This window comes from Podarcis bocagei, assembly GCF_964188305.1.
Source record: "Podarcis bocagei genome assembly, chromosome: 13".
Lineage (NCBI taxonomy): Eukaryota > Metazoa > Chordata > Lepidosauria > Squamata > Lacertidae > Podarcis > Podarcis bocagei.
Genome location: NC_138138.1, coordinates 47,142,809 through 47,157,401, shown reverse-complemented (window position 1 = coordinate 47,157,401; position 14,593 = coordinate 47,142,809). Strand labels below are relative to the sequence as shown.

Here is a 14,593-nt window from a genome sequence, read left to right as displayed (position 1 = left end):
CCTGCTTGTGGTTAACGCTTAGCTGGAATGAAATATTCAACGCAGCAATAGAGAAATTAAAATAATTATTTATTTGTCAGACAAATAAATGAGAGGCACAGTGGTATATGGTTACCAAGCTCTGGCCTGGCTCCTGCCATTATGGCCAGCCCTTATATTCCCTTAATCCAGCCCCCTTTGCTCCTCCTGTGGCTGCCTCTGTCCAATCAGCCTGGTTGGATTTCCTATTGGCTGATTGCTATATCCAATCCTAAAAGATACACCCACATCCTCCTGTCCTTATAAGGAACACAAAGAGCTATATATTGTTACATCTATAAATGACAAATAAGTAGTAATATATCTTACATGTGTCTCAACAAGGAATCTTAATTACCAGCTCACCTCTTGCCCTCCCTGCCCTATTGCCTTCTAAAACAAATGGTTAATCTTAAATTTTTATCTTAAACATATGTCAAGGATCTTGAGTTTCACATCAACATTGAAAGATATCCTTCATTTGAAGGTTTCTCTGACAGCTAATATATCTGGACAGCATTTGATGGCGTCTTCTTGTCTGGCAAGAGGCTGAGCTCAATGGCCCCTGTAGTCTATTCCAACTCTAGGACTCTATGATTCTATGAAATAAGAATCTAACATCTAAATTTGTTACTTTCTAAATCCTTTGCATAGTTACATTTAAGCCAATATATTTAAGCTAATATATTTCATACATTATCATAGGTAACCTTTTAAAAGGAATAAGGCCTTTTTAAAGTAGAGAGAGAAAGAGAAAAAAAAAAGAAGAACTCAGTTTAAAACAGTTTCAGAAGAAGGCTCTTCAGTTTACATCCCCCCCCTTCAGCAAGCTGCTTTTCCCATTATCTGTTTAAGGAAGAAACAGCTTTAAAAAGACTTCCTAGCTGGATGCTTTAAAAAGACTTCCCAAAAAGCCTCTCTTTCTGCCAGCTAGATGTTTTTTCTCCCATTTGCCTCTGGCCTTAGAAAATACAGCTCAAGGTTTAAGAGAGGCCCATGGTATCATTTTACTATTTGCCCATTCCTAATTATATTTATCTCTGCCTTTGTTATCTTCTGTAACATGTAGGGTCAATGTCCTGCTCTTAGTCTGTATTTTCAGCTTTTACGACTTTGAGAATTGTTTTCTGCTATAAATCAAAAGGGGCCCCTTGTCTTAGGAGAATGGCCAAGGTTTTCTTAAGCAGCTAGCCTTCTTGCCTGGCATGAATCGTTTGAAAATCTTTTAAGCTCACTCTTTAATATACAAGTCCTGATCAAACATTAATAAAATGCAGGCTTATGCCTGATGCCTCATTCCCCCCTTTCAAGCTCAAGGACCTTCGTCCCAAGTGTCCTTGATAGCTTGACCTTCATCATATTCCTGAGGTAAAGCTCTGTATAGGGCCATGATATGAGGTAGAGTTTCATTTGAAACCATCTTGCTAATTGTACTTCTAAAACATGAAATGATACATGGCATCATACATAAAACCATTACCACTACTGTCAAGAAAAACAAGCAAGACAATAGTATCCCTTTGAGTCCTGTGACATTAGGTAACCAATTGGTGAGCCATCCCATATCCCATCCTTCCCATGTTTGTACTGGGACATGTGCTATATTCTCCATCTTTGTGGCCAACACACGGATTGCCTCACCATTATCTGAAATGTTAAAGCAACAGGCATTCCCTGTCAAGTTCAAGACTCCACATAGGCCTCCCTGCTTGGCAAGTACATAATCCATTCCCATTTTCAGCTGCAAAATGGCGGCTCTACTTTCATCCAACTGTTGTGCAATAAGTCTCAAACTCTTGGCCGTTGCATTGGTTACAAGTTCCACTACTGCTTGCAATCGAATTATTCTGTTTAGATTATAAATAGGATCCCGTGCCCCTTGTATGAGCTCACCAGGATTCCAGGAGGCAGGATCATAATAGGCTATAATGCGCTCTGGTGGCCAATCATCAGTACCGCTCCAACTTTGGGTACTTCCTCCTGCTATATGAGAAATATCAGCGTTTCTTCGTGTTCGCTTGGGCGAACTAGTGGGCATAATTCACATTGGTGGTAATACCCATCCCAGGAAACAAGTCCCACTCCATTTGGAGGGGAGTTTCTTGTATGCCCATTCTCCACATATCCACCACAACCATCGTGTCTGAGGTCTTTGGTACGTGGAGTACAGAAGGCGAAATAGCAAAAGAGGTAGAGAGTTCACAGTGCAGTATGTTAGATTGCCTTTTTCTGTCACAGTTATGTTCCATACTACTTTCCATGCATGAATAAAAGGAGGTGCACAGGGCAAGGCATCCCGAGTTCGATAGGTAGTATCGTGTGCCCAGGTATTCTTAATATTATCCCAAGTATAGTGACAATGAGAAGAGCCTATCATGGTAGAATCAGCTGCATCTGATGATCTATGTACACAGAATTCCCCTTGTACAGGTATAACTCGTAATGGTTTAGTTGAGTTCCATCCGGGGAAATTCTGTACTTCTGTTTGGTGTGGTATTTCGCTTACCATACCAATGGCATCTAATGGTATCGGTAATAAGGGCATACCTCCCTCTGAATCATCTGGCCCAAGAGAGCAAACAAGGCAATTGGTCCTATTTGCAACATTGGCTACCATTTCAGCTAAACCTACCCACATATTGTGGTCATGGTGGAATCCATATTTAGTCAATTTGGCCAGATTCAAGGACCCTTCCCCTTCCCAAGGGATCAGGATTAATAGAATCATGTTGATGTCTAGCATATGCATTCCTTCCACAAAAGATTACCTTATAGTGATAGCAAATAAATATTAGTCCCAATATAATTCCCCCAGTGACAGAAATGGGGAACCACCAAGACCAAAACATATATCCCGAGGATCCCCAATGAGCAATATCTGATAATTGTTCCACAAGGAGGTGGGCAGTCAATTAATTGTATAAGAGAATCTTTCCTTTCACAATCGCTGGTTCAGATGCTCCTCAAGCTTCAGGCGTGCGCAGGTCAGCCAGCTTCCAGGTTGTGGCTGCAGCAGGCCGGTCGTCAAATGTTGCCCGTGACCTAGCCCGTTCTCGGTAGGGCTAGATACAGGGGTTTTTGGAGAGAGTCAGTTTAAGAGGATTAGAGGGGTCACCTTTGCACGTCCAACTGCCTTCGGACTTCTTCAAACGGGAGTGATGAATCCAGGGGGTCACCTCAGCTACCTTCACCGCTGTTGGAGTAGAGAGCAAGACGGTGTAAGGTCCACGCCACTTAGGTGCAAGTGGATCACGTTTCCACTCTTTCACCCATACGCTATCGCCAGCCTGGAACTGATGAATCGGCTCGGCAATGCTGCACGGCGTGCGCTCGAGGGCCCACCTGTTAAGAGAAACAAAAACACGGGAGAGAGATTGCACTTGTCCCTGTGTCACATGGTCTCCTATTTGTTTAAGGTCAGTTGGAATATCCTGAACAAAGGAGGGCGGTCTCCCATACAGGAGCTCAAAAGGTGACAACTTAAGTCTTTTTGTGGGTGTGCACCGAACACGAAACAGTGTGTTATGGGTAACACATCACTGCTGTGGCTAGCATCACCATCTTTTCCTTCTGCCACTTCTTCTTCTCTTGTTTCTCAGCCTCATCCCTATTCCGATAAACTCGGCGTGCAATGGCCATAATTTGGCTCATCAGCATCCCTTCCCATCCTTCTGATTTCTGAATTTTCTTACGAATGTCAGAAGCGCACTGGGCCACAAATGTAGCAGTAATCATTCTGCTGTTTTCAGGGGCTTCAGGGTCAAAAGGAGTCCATATACGATAGGCTTCTTGCAGCCTCTCTAAAAAGTCTCCTGGACTCTCATTTGGTTTCTGTTCTACTTCTGAGACTTTAGACATATTAGTGGGCTTCTGGCATGCCCTGCGGATACCTTGCACAAGCGTCTGGCGGTAGGTGGTAAGTCTGGCCAGGTGAATTACATTGTTTGGATCCCAATTAGGATCTTCCAAGGGAAAGTTGTCTTGGAGATGACGGTCAATATTATAAATATTTCCCACTCTGGCCTGCTCACGCAAATATATCTGTGCCTTTTCAATTATGTCTCTCCTTTCCTCAGTGGTGAACAGAGTATTCAGGAGCTGGCGGCAATCTGTCCAAGTAGGACTATGAGTATTTATTATTGAAGTCACCAAGTCCATCATAGCCTGAGGTTTTTCTGCAAAAGATGGGGTGTGTGTTTTCCAATTCATCAGATCCGTAGTTGTGAATGGAATGTACTGGAGGGTCGAAGTTCGAGGTGGCCGTGGTCCGAGTTGCCCGTTAACCAGCACAGGCTCCTCAAGTGCATCAAATACTCTTCTGAGAGGGGCTACTACGTGATCTTTCTCTTCGCTTTGCTCTAGGGGCCTCAAATCATAGGGGATGGTATTTGTCCCAAGGCGTTCTTTTAGCAGCTTTATACGCCTGGCTGTATTGCTTGCTGACCGATTAAGGTCTCCCTGTAACTTCTGTAATAATTCTCTAGGACTTGGATGTACAGGGGTTTGGGGTAGGCAATCAGTTGTTTCACTAAAAGAGACTGTAGATGGAGTTCTACTGGGACTCACAGATGGAATAACCACTTCTGCTTGGGCTTTATTATAGGCCTCCAATGCCTCCTGAAGATATTTATCATAATCTATCAAGGAATCAAGTTCTGTGACTCCAGCCCCATTATTCATTCCACTTTCTTGCCTTGGGGTTACAACTGGTGGAGTGTTTGGATTTGGCTCCCTTCGATGTGGAGCATAAGGTGGAGGTGGAAGCAGCTCTTCCTCTGGTCCCTCAAAAATGGGTTTGAGTTTATTTGGCAAGATTCCTTTCCTAGCTTCGGCTTTTACAGCCAATAATTTGCATCGTTGGACTTTGCATTCCCTTATCCATGGAGGATTTTTATTTAATGTGCTCAGCCAGGAATCTATATATGAAAATTGTTCTGGGCACCCTCCAATTTCTTTGGCGATGTTAGGCCAAAGTTTGCTTACTAAATTTATATCAAAAGTTCCCTGAGATGGCCATCCAGTATTTTGCTTCGGCCACTCTAATTCACATAACGTTCTCAAGCGCTCTGGCGTCATTTTGACTCCATATGCCCCTGAGAAGGCTTTCTTAAAATTATTTAACATACATTCAAGAGGTGTATTTTCCCCTTTTGAACCCCCAACTCCCATTGTATGGCCCTGTGAAGTATCCACTCAGTCACTCACACACACGCTTCGTGGGTTTCCTTGCCCAGATGGAGTCGCCTCACTGGGAACCGAAGTACTACCCACTCCACACTCAGGTCAGCTACAGATTGCTCTGTACTTTCTCACACATACAATGCGTTAGATACTTCACCACACACTACCTCCCATTCTTCCCTTTTCCCCCACCAGATCACCATCTGATGTATCCAACCACCTAGCGTACTCAGTTCCCACTTACTGAGACGCAGAAGTTTGATCAAGACTTCTCTTCCTCCCAGTTAATTGGAGGGCCAAAAATCCCTTTGTGCACTTACCCTTGGTTGGTTCCGTTTCCCCCCGGTCCGTCGCCGCCAGTGAGCAGGGTATCAGACAGACGAGACTGCTGCGTTCCCCTGGAAAAAAATTTTCCAGTGCGCGCTGGGTAGGCACAGTTGTCCTCTCTCTTGTACCCCGTCCAGTGAGGCGAAGGCGCTGCGTTCCAGCAGACCACTTATCCGAGTCGCAGGCACCATAAAATGTAGCACCCTGCTTGTGGTTAACGCTTAGCTGGAATGAAATATTCAACGCAGCAATAGAGAAATTAAAATAATTATTTATTTGTCAGACAAATAAATGAGAGGCACAGTGGTATATGGTTACCAAGCTCTGGCCTGGCTCCTGCCATTATGGCCAGCCCTTATATTCCCTTAATCCAGCCCCCTTTGCTCCTCCTGTGGCTGCCTCTGTCCAATCAGCCTGGTTGGATTTCCTATTGGCTGATTGCTATATCCAATCCTAAAAGATACACCCACATCCTCCTGTCCTTATAAGGAACACAAAGAGCTATATATTGTTACATCTATAAATGACAAATAAGTAGTAATATATCTTACATGTGTCTCAACAAGGAATCTTAATTACCAGCTCACCTCTTGCCCTCCCTGCCCTATTGCCTTCTAAAACAAATGGTTAATCTTAAATTTTTATCTTAAACATATGTCAAGGATCTTGAGTTTCACATCAACATTGAAAGATATCCTTCATTTGAAGGTTTCTCTGACAGCTAATATATCTGGACAGCATTTGATGGCGTCTTCTTGTCTGGCAAGAGGCTGAGCTCAATGGTCCCTGTAGTCTATTCCAACTCTAGGACTCTATGATTCTATGAAATAAGAATCTAACATCTAAATTTGTTACTTTCTAAATCCTTTGCATAGTTACATTTAAGCCAATATATTTAAGCTAATATATTTCATACATTATCATAGGTAACCTTTTAAAAGGAATAAGGCCTTTTTAAAGTAGAGAGAGAAAGAGAAAAAAAAAAGAAGAACTCAGTTTAAAACAGTTTCAGAAGAAGGCTCTTCAGTTTACATCCCCCCCCTTCAGCAAGCTGCTTTTCCCATTATCTGTTTAAGGAAGAAACAGCTTTAAAAAGACTTCCTAGCTGGATGCTTTAAAAAGACTTCCCAAAAAGCCTCTCTTTCTGCCAGCTAGATGTTTTTTCTCCCATTTGCCTCTGGCCTTAGAAAATACAGCTCAAGGTTTAAGAGAGGCCCATGGTATCATTTTACTATTTGCCCATTCCTAATTATATTTATCTCTGCCTTTGTTATCTTCTGTAACATGTAGGGTCAATGTCCTGCTCTTAGTCTGTATTTTCAGCTTTTACGACTTTGAGAATTGTTTTCTGCTATAAATCAAAAGGGGCCCCTTGTCTTAGGAGAATGGCCAAGGTTTTCTTAAGCAGCTAGCCTTCTTGCCTGGCATGAATCGTTTGAAAATCTTTTAAGCTCACTCTTTAATATACAAGTCCTGATCAAACATTAATAAAATGCAGGCTTATGCCTGATGCCTCAGTAAGCCACACTGAGCACATTAGGATTTATTTCTGATAAACCCCCAAAAGAGTGCTCAGTAAAAAAAGCTCAATACTAAACTTTTTTTTTTTTAAAAAAAAGGCTTAACAACTTGTGTCCTCTGGACTGTCACTTTTTGAAATATGGCAACCCTAATGGTCCATCATCTTGGAAAAAGATGATCTGGGTATGTTTAGTCTGGATAAGGGGATGCTGAGAGGATATATGATAGCCGTCTTCCAATGTCTCAAGGCCAGGAATGAATCACGGAGCCTGCAAGTCAAATCCCACTTCCTTGAGACGAAATACGAAATACCATATGGTTTCACTACTTGAGGGCAAAGTCAGATTTTCTAGCTTTCATTATTATATGGACCAGCATCATCATATGGACCAAGAGACGGAAAATAGACCAGGCAGGCGTGAAATCTGTTCCATGTCCCAAACTGCTCAGGCTCAGTTTTCCTCCTCTGTGAAATGGGAAACTAACCACAGTGGCCTGCCTTGCAGGACTGTTATAAAGGGCAAACAAATAAAGGGCAAAAGCGTATGCATATATCACAAGCAAGGCTGTTTTTGCAATGGGGCCACAATTCTGGCCCCCCACGCCTCTCCATCCCTCCCAAGATGGCTTCCCCATATAGGCGCCTAACGCATTGCCCGTCTGCCGGGGCGCGGGCCGCGGCAAGATGATATTGCCACCTCTCCACAGGCCCCCATGGTTTAAAAACAACAGCCCTTCAAAAATACTGTATATTACTTTTATTTGTATTGGTGGCACGGAATAAATCAGGCGACTTCCTTAGACAGCCTCTCCACGAGCTGGAGGCCCGCTTCCCTTCTCCCCCTCCCCCGCCCCACTCCGGAGAGAGAGAGAGAGAGACTGACTTCCTGGAAGGTTCTCTCAACCTAACCTGATGACTGGCCCCGCCCCCAGGCCTCCCGGGTCCTTCGTCGGCGGCCGTAGCCTGGCGGAGGAGCGGTGGGCGTGGCTTGGAGGGCCCCCGAGAGAAGTTAAGTTGCACCGTCCATGCTCGGCTGCCTTGTTCTCTCTTCTCTCTCCTTAGGAGAGGGGAGGGGGGCGGGAGAAGTGGCTCCTTAGAGGGTGAGTCCGCGTGGGGGGAGGGGACCAGGCCCTCAGGTAAGAGGTGCTATTATATTTTTTCAAATATAAAAAGGCCTTTTCCTCTTTCTCTTCACAAACCCACACGAGCGCGGGGGGGGGGGAGGGAGAGGGGGGAGGATTATTATGGGATGGCCCTCTTCACGATGCAGGCCCGATGCGGGGACGTTCCCCTCCCCCTCCCTCCCTCACCGCCGCCGCTCTCCTACGGCGAGTGAGAGGGACCATTTCTGAAGGGAGGGGGAGGGCCCTTCGCTTTCCGCCCTCCGGGGTTCGCTTAATGGGAAAGGTGGGAGGGAGAAGCCAAACCCAGCTTTTGCAGAGGGGGGAAGGAAGAAAAAGGCTGCTTGGGTGTATTTCCTCCCTCCACCCCCCTCCAAAAAAAATATCCATGTCGCATTCTCTCTTGTGCATTTCTCTCTCTTCCCCCGTCCCTGTCGGCTCTTTTATTTTGTGTGTGTTTTCATCGCCATCCGGTTTCTAGTAAAGGTTGGGAAGGAAGGATTGCACCCCTGCTAAAGCCCTTGCACACACAGGCCGGCTCAGAGGAGGAGAGGAAAAGGAGGTGGATTGGTCTCGGATGAAAAGAAGGGAGCTGGATTTGGGGAGAAAAAGGAGGAGGCCGAGATCTGGGTGGTGGGTGGATGTTGCATCCAGGAAGGGGAATTTCGGTGGACGTTTGTCGGGAGCAAGCTGTGCGCAGAGAGGATGTCTCTCCTGCACTGCATGGACCTTTTGCGCGTGTGGGTCGTTACGTGCAGAAGTTGTGATGGGGTGGGAAGAGAGCATGCGGGCACAGACGGACGAGGAAGTGAGTCCCGTGTTGCCACATGGAGTTTGGCACGGAGTGGGTGGTAGGGTTCCCTGATGTACTGCCGAACAGCAGCAGTCTTCAACACTGTCAGCTCCAGACGCACCTGGAACCCGAGTGTGCATTTGGGGACCAGTTTCTTACACGGTTTTATTGTATATTTGTAGGGCTGCCCATCTTGGAGCAGGCTGTAACTTGGTAGTTCAGATGTTTAAGAGCTTTCACGTGGGAAAGCTTTTAAATGCAGATGTGTCTGGTTTTGAAATCAATGAGTGGCCAGGTGAGAAAGTGGATCTACAAGTGCTTGTCAGCTTCCTAGCCATTTGTATGCGAGAGGGACTTGTCAATGGATGTGTTCTCGCAGACAGAAATTTCAGCCTTCCGCATGGCATCTTTTTTTCATTTCTACACATCTGCGTCTGGGAATGGCTTTCATATGTTTTATCACAAAAGTATAGGAGGAAACCAGTGCAGATGTCTCCTCTGTTCTCTGGTGATACTGACAAGGTCAGAGGAGAGTCTAGTCAGTTTCCACCTATGCTAGGAAGAATTTGCCCATTCACTCCTTTCCCCTGTTGCTTCAATGTTTATGCACAGTTGTTGATGCAAAGGCTTTTTTCCTAACAGTTTCAGTTTTTGGGTAGAGTGGAAGTGGGGATAGTGAAAGAAACGGCAGAGGGGTGGGCTGGAATGATACCTGGGCTAGAGAGATTTGCATGCAGCTAATTTTCTTATCTCCATTTTTCTGAGACAGATAGATATTAGGGTGGGACATGTGAAAGTGTGTTTTATTGTGTTGTTTGGACCAGTGATTGGGAAGGAAGAGGTGTGATCTGTAGTTCAGATTGTTTAGGAAAATATTCTGATATATTGAGAGTTAAACCACAGTCCTGAGACATGGGTGTGGAGAGATTTTCTGCAGTGTTCATCAGATGTTTTAGTCTCTTGCCCCATGCAGACTTGGAAACATTTTCAAGGTTCCTGAGAATCAACATTTGATTTGTTAGGCACACAAGTAGCTGAATACCTGATATATTTCTAGTCTTGTTGATCTATGTTTCTTTCTCTTTCCCCCTCCTCTTTAGAAGGCGGCTGCAAACCTACGCTATTTACTTGGAAGTAAATTCTGTTGGAATCAATGGGATTTACTCTCGGGTAAGTGTAGCTTACAATAGGGGTGGAAGAAAATGTACCGGTATGTTGGGAAAAGAGCAACTAGGAAGGCTTCAAGCCTTTGCATGTGTTTGAGGGTTGAGCTAACATTGATCAGCCCACATTGTCAAAGATGGTTTGTGGAGGGAAAAGGAAGCAGTGGAACTGAACAATTATTTCAGCTGAGAATGGCCTTTTCAGTTTCCAGAATTCTAATAACTGATTTCAGTGCAATCTTGTACGTGATTCGTCAAAAGCAAGTCCCAATTTGAGTGGGACTTAGTCCCAAGTAAGTGGGTATAATATTACATCCATATTTAACTTTTCCCCATAATATCTATGAATGCATATTTAGTCGCTTAATGCCAGTGCTTTATCTTTTAACTTCCACTCTCATGTTCTGAGAGTTAGTATGGTTGAAAAAATTGTGAAAGGATGCATCCCTTTGCCCTGCCCCCAGTCATACTGCATATGGTGAAATAAGGATTATAATCTGCTCTAGTTGTTACGGAGCCGGGGAGTGGTTGTTGTTATGGAACAATTAACATGAGGTGTCTGGGTGGGTGGAATATATTATACTGTCTAAAGGTGTCCATAAGCTGGGATGAGGAAAATGTACACTTGGCATTCATGTACAGTGGTACCTCGGGTTAAGTACTTAATTTGTTCCGGAGGTCTGTGCTTAACCTGAAACTGTTCTTAACCTTAAGCACCGCTTTAGCTAATGGGGCCTCCTGCCGCTGCCGTGCCGCCGCTGCACGATTTCTGTTCTCATCCTGAAGCAAAGTTCTTAACCTGAGGTACTATTTCTGGGTTAGCGGAGTCTGTAGCCTGAAGCGTATGTAACCCAAGGTACCACTGTACTTTTTAGTTTGGGGGAAGGGAATAATTATTTTTTTATAGGCAGTCCTAGAGACCCACCAGAGTTCAGTCAATTCTGGGCATCCTACTACACACATTTCCCCCCTCAGCCAGCTTTTGGGCTGAATATTTTCAGCATTTAATGTTTTGAAAACCTCACTTTCTCTCTGTAGCCAACGACTGGTGATGGTGCTTCTGCTTTTTGAGATGGGTTGGTCTGTGGATGGCATTGGCTTCAACGTAATGGAGAAGCCAGAGAATGTTGCAACAATTGGGCAGGTATCTGCCATGGGTGGTATAGGGCAGGGATGGGGAACCTGTGCCCCTTCCCAATTGTTGCAAGGCTGCAACTCCCATCTTCCCTGATTCCACTGGCCATGCTAATGGGAATTTTAGTCTGACAACATATTGAGGGCCACATTTTGCCCGCAACCTCCTTAAAATTATTATTTATTGGACTTAATAGTTTTTTTAAAAAAACAAACTTAATTTAAGTTCAAAGTTAATTGCAATATAATGGAAAGCAAAAATTAAAATAATAGAAAGGTAAAAATAAACTAAAAAGTTAAATTTTTTGAGATACATAAAAAGCAGTCTTAACAAATCCCGCCCACTGAAAGAGGCTACAGTGTCAAAAAGTTAAAGACCAAAAGCTTGGCTTTAAAAAAAAAAAAAAAGAAGTTTCCCCCTGGTGCCTAGAAGTAGCTAGTGATGGTGCCTAGCATGCCACCCTAGCCAGAGCATTCCTTAAGTGGGGAGCCACCGCTGAAATGGCCTGGTCTTGTGTTTCCACCATCCAGATTTTCCTCCGAGAGGGCCCACTGAGAAGGAGCTCAGATGAGGAACACAGGGTCTGGTTTGGTTCGTAAGGGGAGAGGAGGCGAGCTTTAGCCCATCATTGATCAGAGTTGTCATTTGGTCTTCTCCACATGCCCTAATAGTCCCTGATAATTTATTTCCCACAGCTGCTTGGCAAGCTGGGGAGCCAGCTGGGCTTTTGTAGGCAAGCAAGGGCATCAAGTTCCTGGGACATTTACCCACTGCAAAAGCTGACTGTGACTTCAAAAAGGCCAGCAGGAAATCCCCAAAGCCTCCAGAAACACCAACCAGGATTCATCAGGCTTTGAGTGAGGACTTTCCTAATATGTCTCCCACAAAGATGTGCTGTTTTGAGCTCCCATGACCTTAAACCAGGAGTGGGGAACCTGGTCCTCTCTAGATGTTGCTAGACTACAGATCAGTCCCAGCCAGTACAGCCAATGGTCAGGGATGACGAGGGATTTGGACCAGCATCTGGCGGTCCAATGGTTGCCCAGTCCAGGTCTGGGAAAGGCAAGTTCCATCCAAGACTGGCTTCATGTTTGGTGGACCTCCCAGTACGTTTCCAAGCACAATTCAAAGTGTTGGTGTTGATCTATAAAGCCCTAAATGGCCTTGGGCCTGTATAACTGAAGGAGCATCTCCACCCCCATTGTTCAGCCCAGACCCTGAGGTCCAGCTCCAAGGGTTTTCTGGTGCGGTTCCCTCACTGTGAGAAGTGAACTTAAAGGGAACCAGGCAGAGGGCCTTCTGAGCAATGGCACCTACCCTGTGAAATGCCCTCACGTCAGATGTCAAGGAAATAAATAAATATACAACTTTTAGAAGACACCTGAAGACAGCCCTGTATCAGGAAGTTCTTAATGTTTGGTGTTTTATTATGTTTTTATATGTGTTGGAAGCCTCCCAGAGTGGCTGGGGCAACCCAGCCAGATGGGTGGAGTATAAATAATAATTACCTTACTATTGTTATTATTTGGATGAAATGTTCTAGCTGGGCACACCACCTCCTTGCTGTTGTGGCCACTGCTCTTTTTGCTTGTCCTCTTCTCCTGGGCCAAGTCCAGACCAGCTGTCCAGAAGGAGAGTGCAAGGCAAGAGGGAGAAGGATGCTTAATCTCTGCAATATGGTCACTATTTGTCTGCTTGGAGAGGTAAAGTGACTGGGCATTGAGAGCAGTGAGGGACAGGGGTTCTGGAAGTTGGCTGACAGCCTGTTTTGAATGCCGAAAGTCCCAGGTTCAGTACCCAGCATCTCCAGGGAGAGGCCCCTTTCAGAAACCCTGGAGGATTGCTGCTGGTCATTGTGGACAGTATGAAGCTAGATGGATCTAGTGGTCTGACTCTCTGTAACACAGCTTCCCATGTTTCTATTGGCCCAGTGTGAAGCTCCCCGAGTTCCCACTGTGCATATCTCTGCAGAGACAGTGCAGATGGAGCCATGGACACAGCTGGTTGTGGAGTGTTAGCTGTGTGCACACTGTCAGTTTCCATGCTCTCCTGAAAGGCTGCTGCTCTTGAAGTCTGAAAAGAGGAAGGGGTTCATTTGTCATATTCCCATTGTGATGTGTTCACTGCATTGCCGCTCCTTTGGGAGAAAGGGCAGGATAGAAATGCAATAAATAAGTGTTGAACAAGGTGACTGGCATGTGACAAAGTTGCTCCTGCCTTGGGGGCAGGGGGTTGGAATACATGGTCCGCCTCGTCCTTCCTGAGCTCAGCAGGATCATCTTCTTGCTTTCTTGGTTTGCTGGAAGGAAAGCGGGCTGTGTTAATATGGGCTTGCAAATAAGCCACTTGCCTGGCCTACCTAGTGTCAGTTTGCATAAATGCAAAGTGGGATTAGAGGATAAAAGGAGCCCCGATCTGTCATTTCTGTGAAGAACTTGTGAGGGGGTTTGCTCCTGTACTAATTGTAGACAGGGTCACCGATGAGCTCTTTTGTGCTGTTCCCTGATAGGTAGCATGTAGTTTTGCAGGAGGGTCGCTGAGCTAGCTTTCTGTCTCTCTTCACAGTGATCTGTCAGCAAAGTAGTTCTTGGGAGCACAGTGCAGTAAACTCCATCACATTGCGATCAACGTACTTAGAATAAAGTATTTTACATGGGTAAAATAGGTGTCATTTTGTGTCACACTGCTGGCAGGAAATCTTCAGAATTGGTCTTCCTTCAGATATAAAGTTACACACCCACTGACACATATATACTTTTTCTTGACTTAAATATATATTAACACAAGCATTATATGTCCAAATAGATAGCCAAACAAGCTTTGCATTTGGCTAAGCATCGAAAGGGCAGTAAATAGTGGATGATGGGTTCTTTATTTTCCTAGCCTTGTGTAAGTGTAAGTCTCTTGGCAACTACAAGGGCTCACGGGATCCACTTTCATTGTCCATCTGTTCATCCTTGCACTGCAGGAATATCGCTTAAAAGTCCATGAACTTCTGCACATACCAAGGATTTTGCCAAAACAAAGTTAATGCCAACAGTAATTTCTGACAAATTTTGGGTGCATGGCAAAATCTCTGGCCCACCCTAGTGGGACTTAAGTTTTCTGCACATTTGGTAAGCTGCCAAGTGTCCCCCCCCCCCCCCGGAGCCCTCTGCAAATAGGTAGCTTGCGGGGGTGGGTCTCATATAATGGCTGCTTGAAGGAAGTATGCTGGCTCACGGCAGCCCCTTAATACTAATATTAGCGGCATCAATCTTTGCTAAATAGCCTAAAATGGGAAGCAGCGATTTAAAATGTTGGTGGAGAGGGAATGGGGAACACAGTTGCCTT

General features: G+C 45.0%; 1 protein-coding gene across 4 annotated transcripts in view; it reads left to right on the top strand.

Moving 5' to 3' along the window:
- The first annotated feature begins 7,995 nt into the window (after positions 1 to 7,995).
- Positions 7,996 to 14,593, top strand: part of CHD8 (chromodomain helicase DNA binding protein 8) — a 65,367-nt gene continuing 58,769 nt past the window's right edge. For 2 of the 4 annotated variants that reach the window (XM_081167659.1, XM_081167656.1), the window contains exon 1: positions 7,996 to 8,148. The gene's annotated coding sequence lies outside the window, so the exon portion shown is untranslated. Of the gene's footprint in view, positions 8,185 to 10,062; positions 10,133 to 14,593 lie in introns of all 4 variants that reach the window. The other 2 variants (XM_081167657.1, XM_081167658.1) reach the window with 2 other exon arrangements.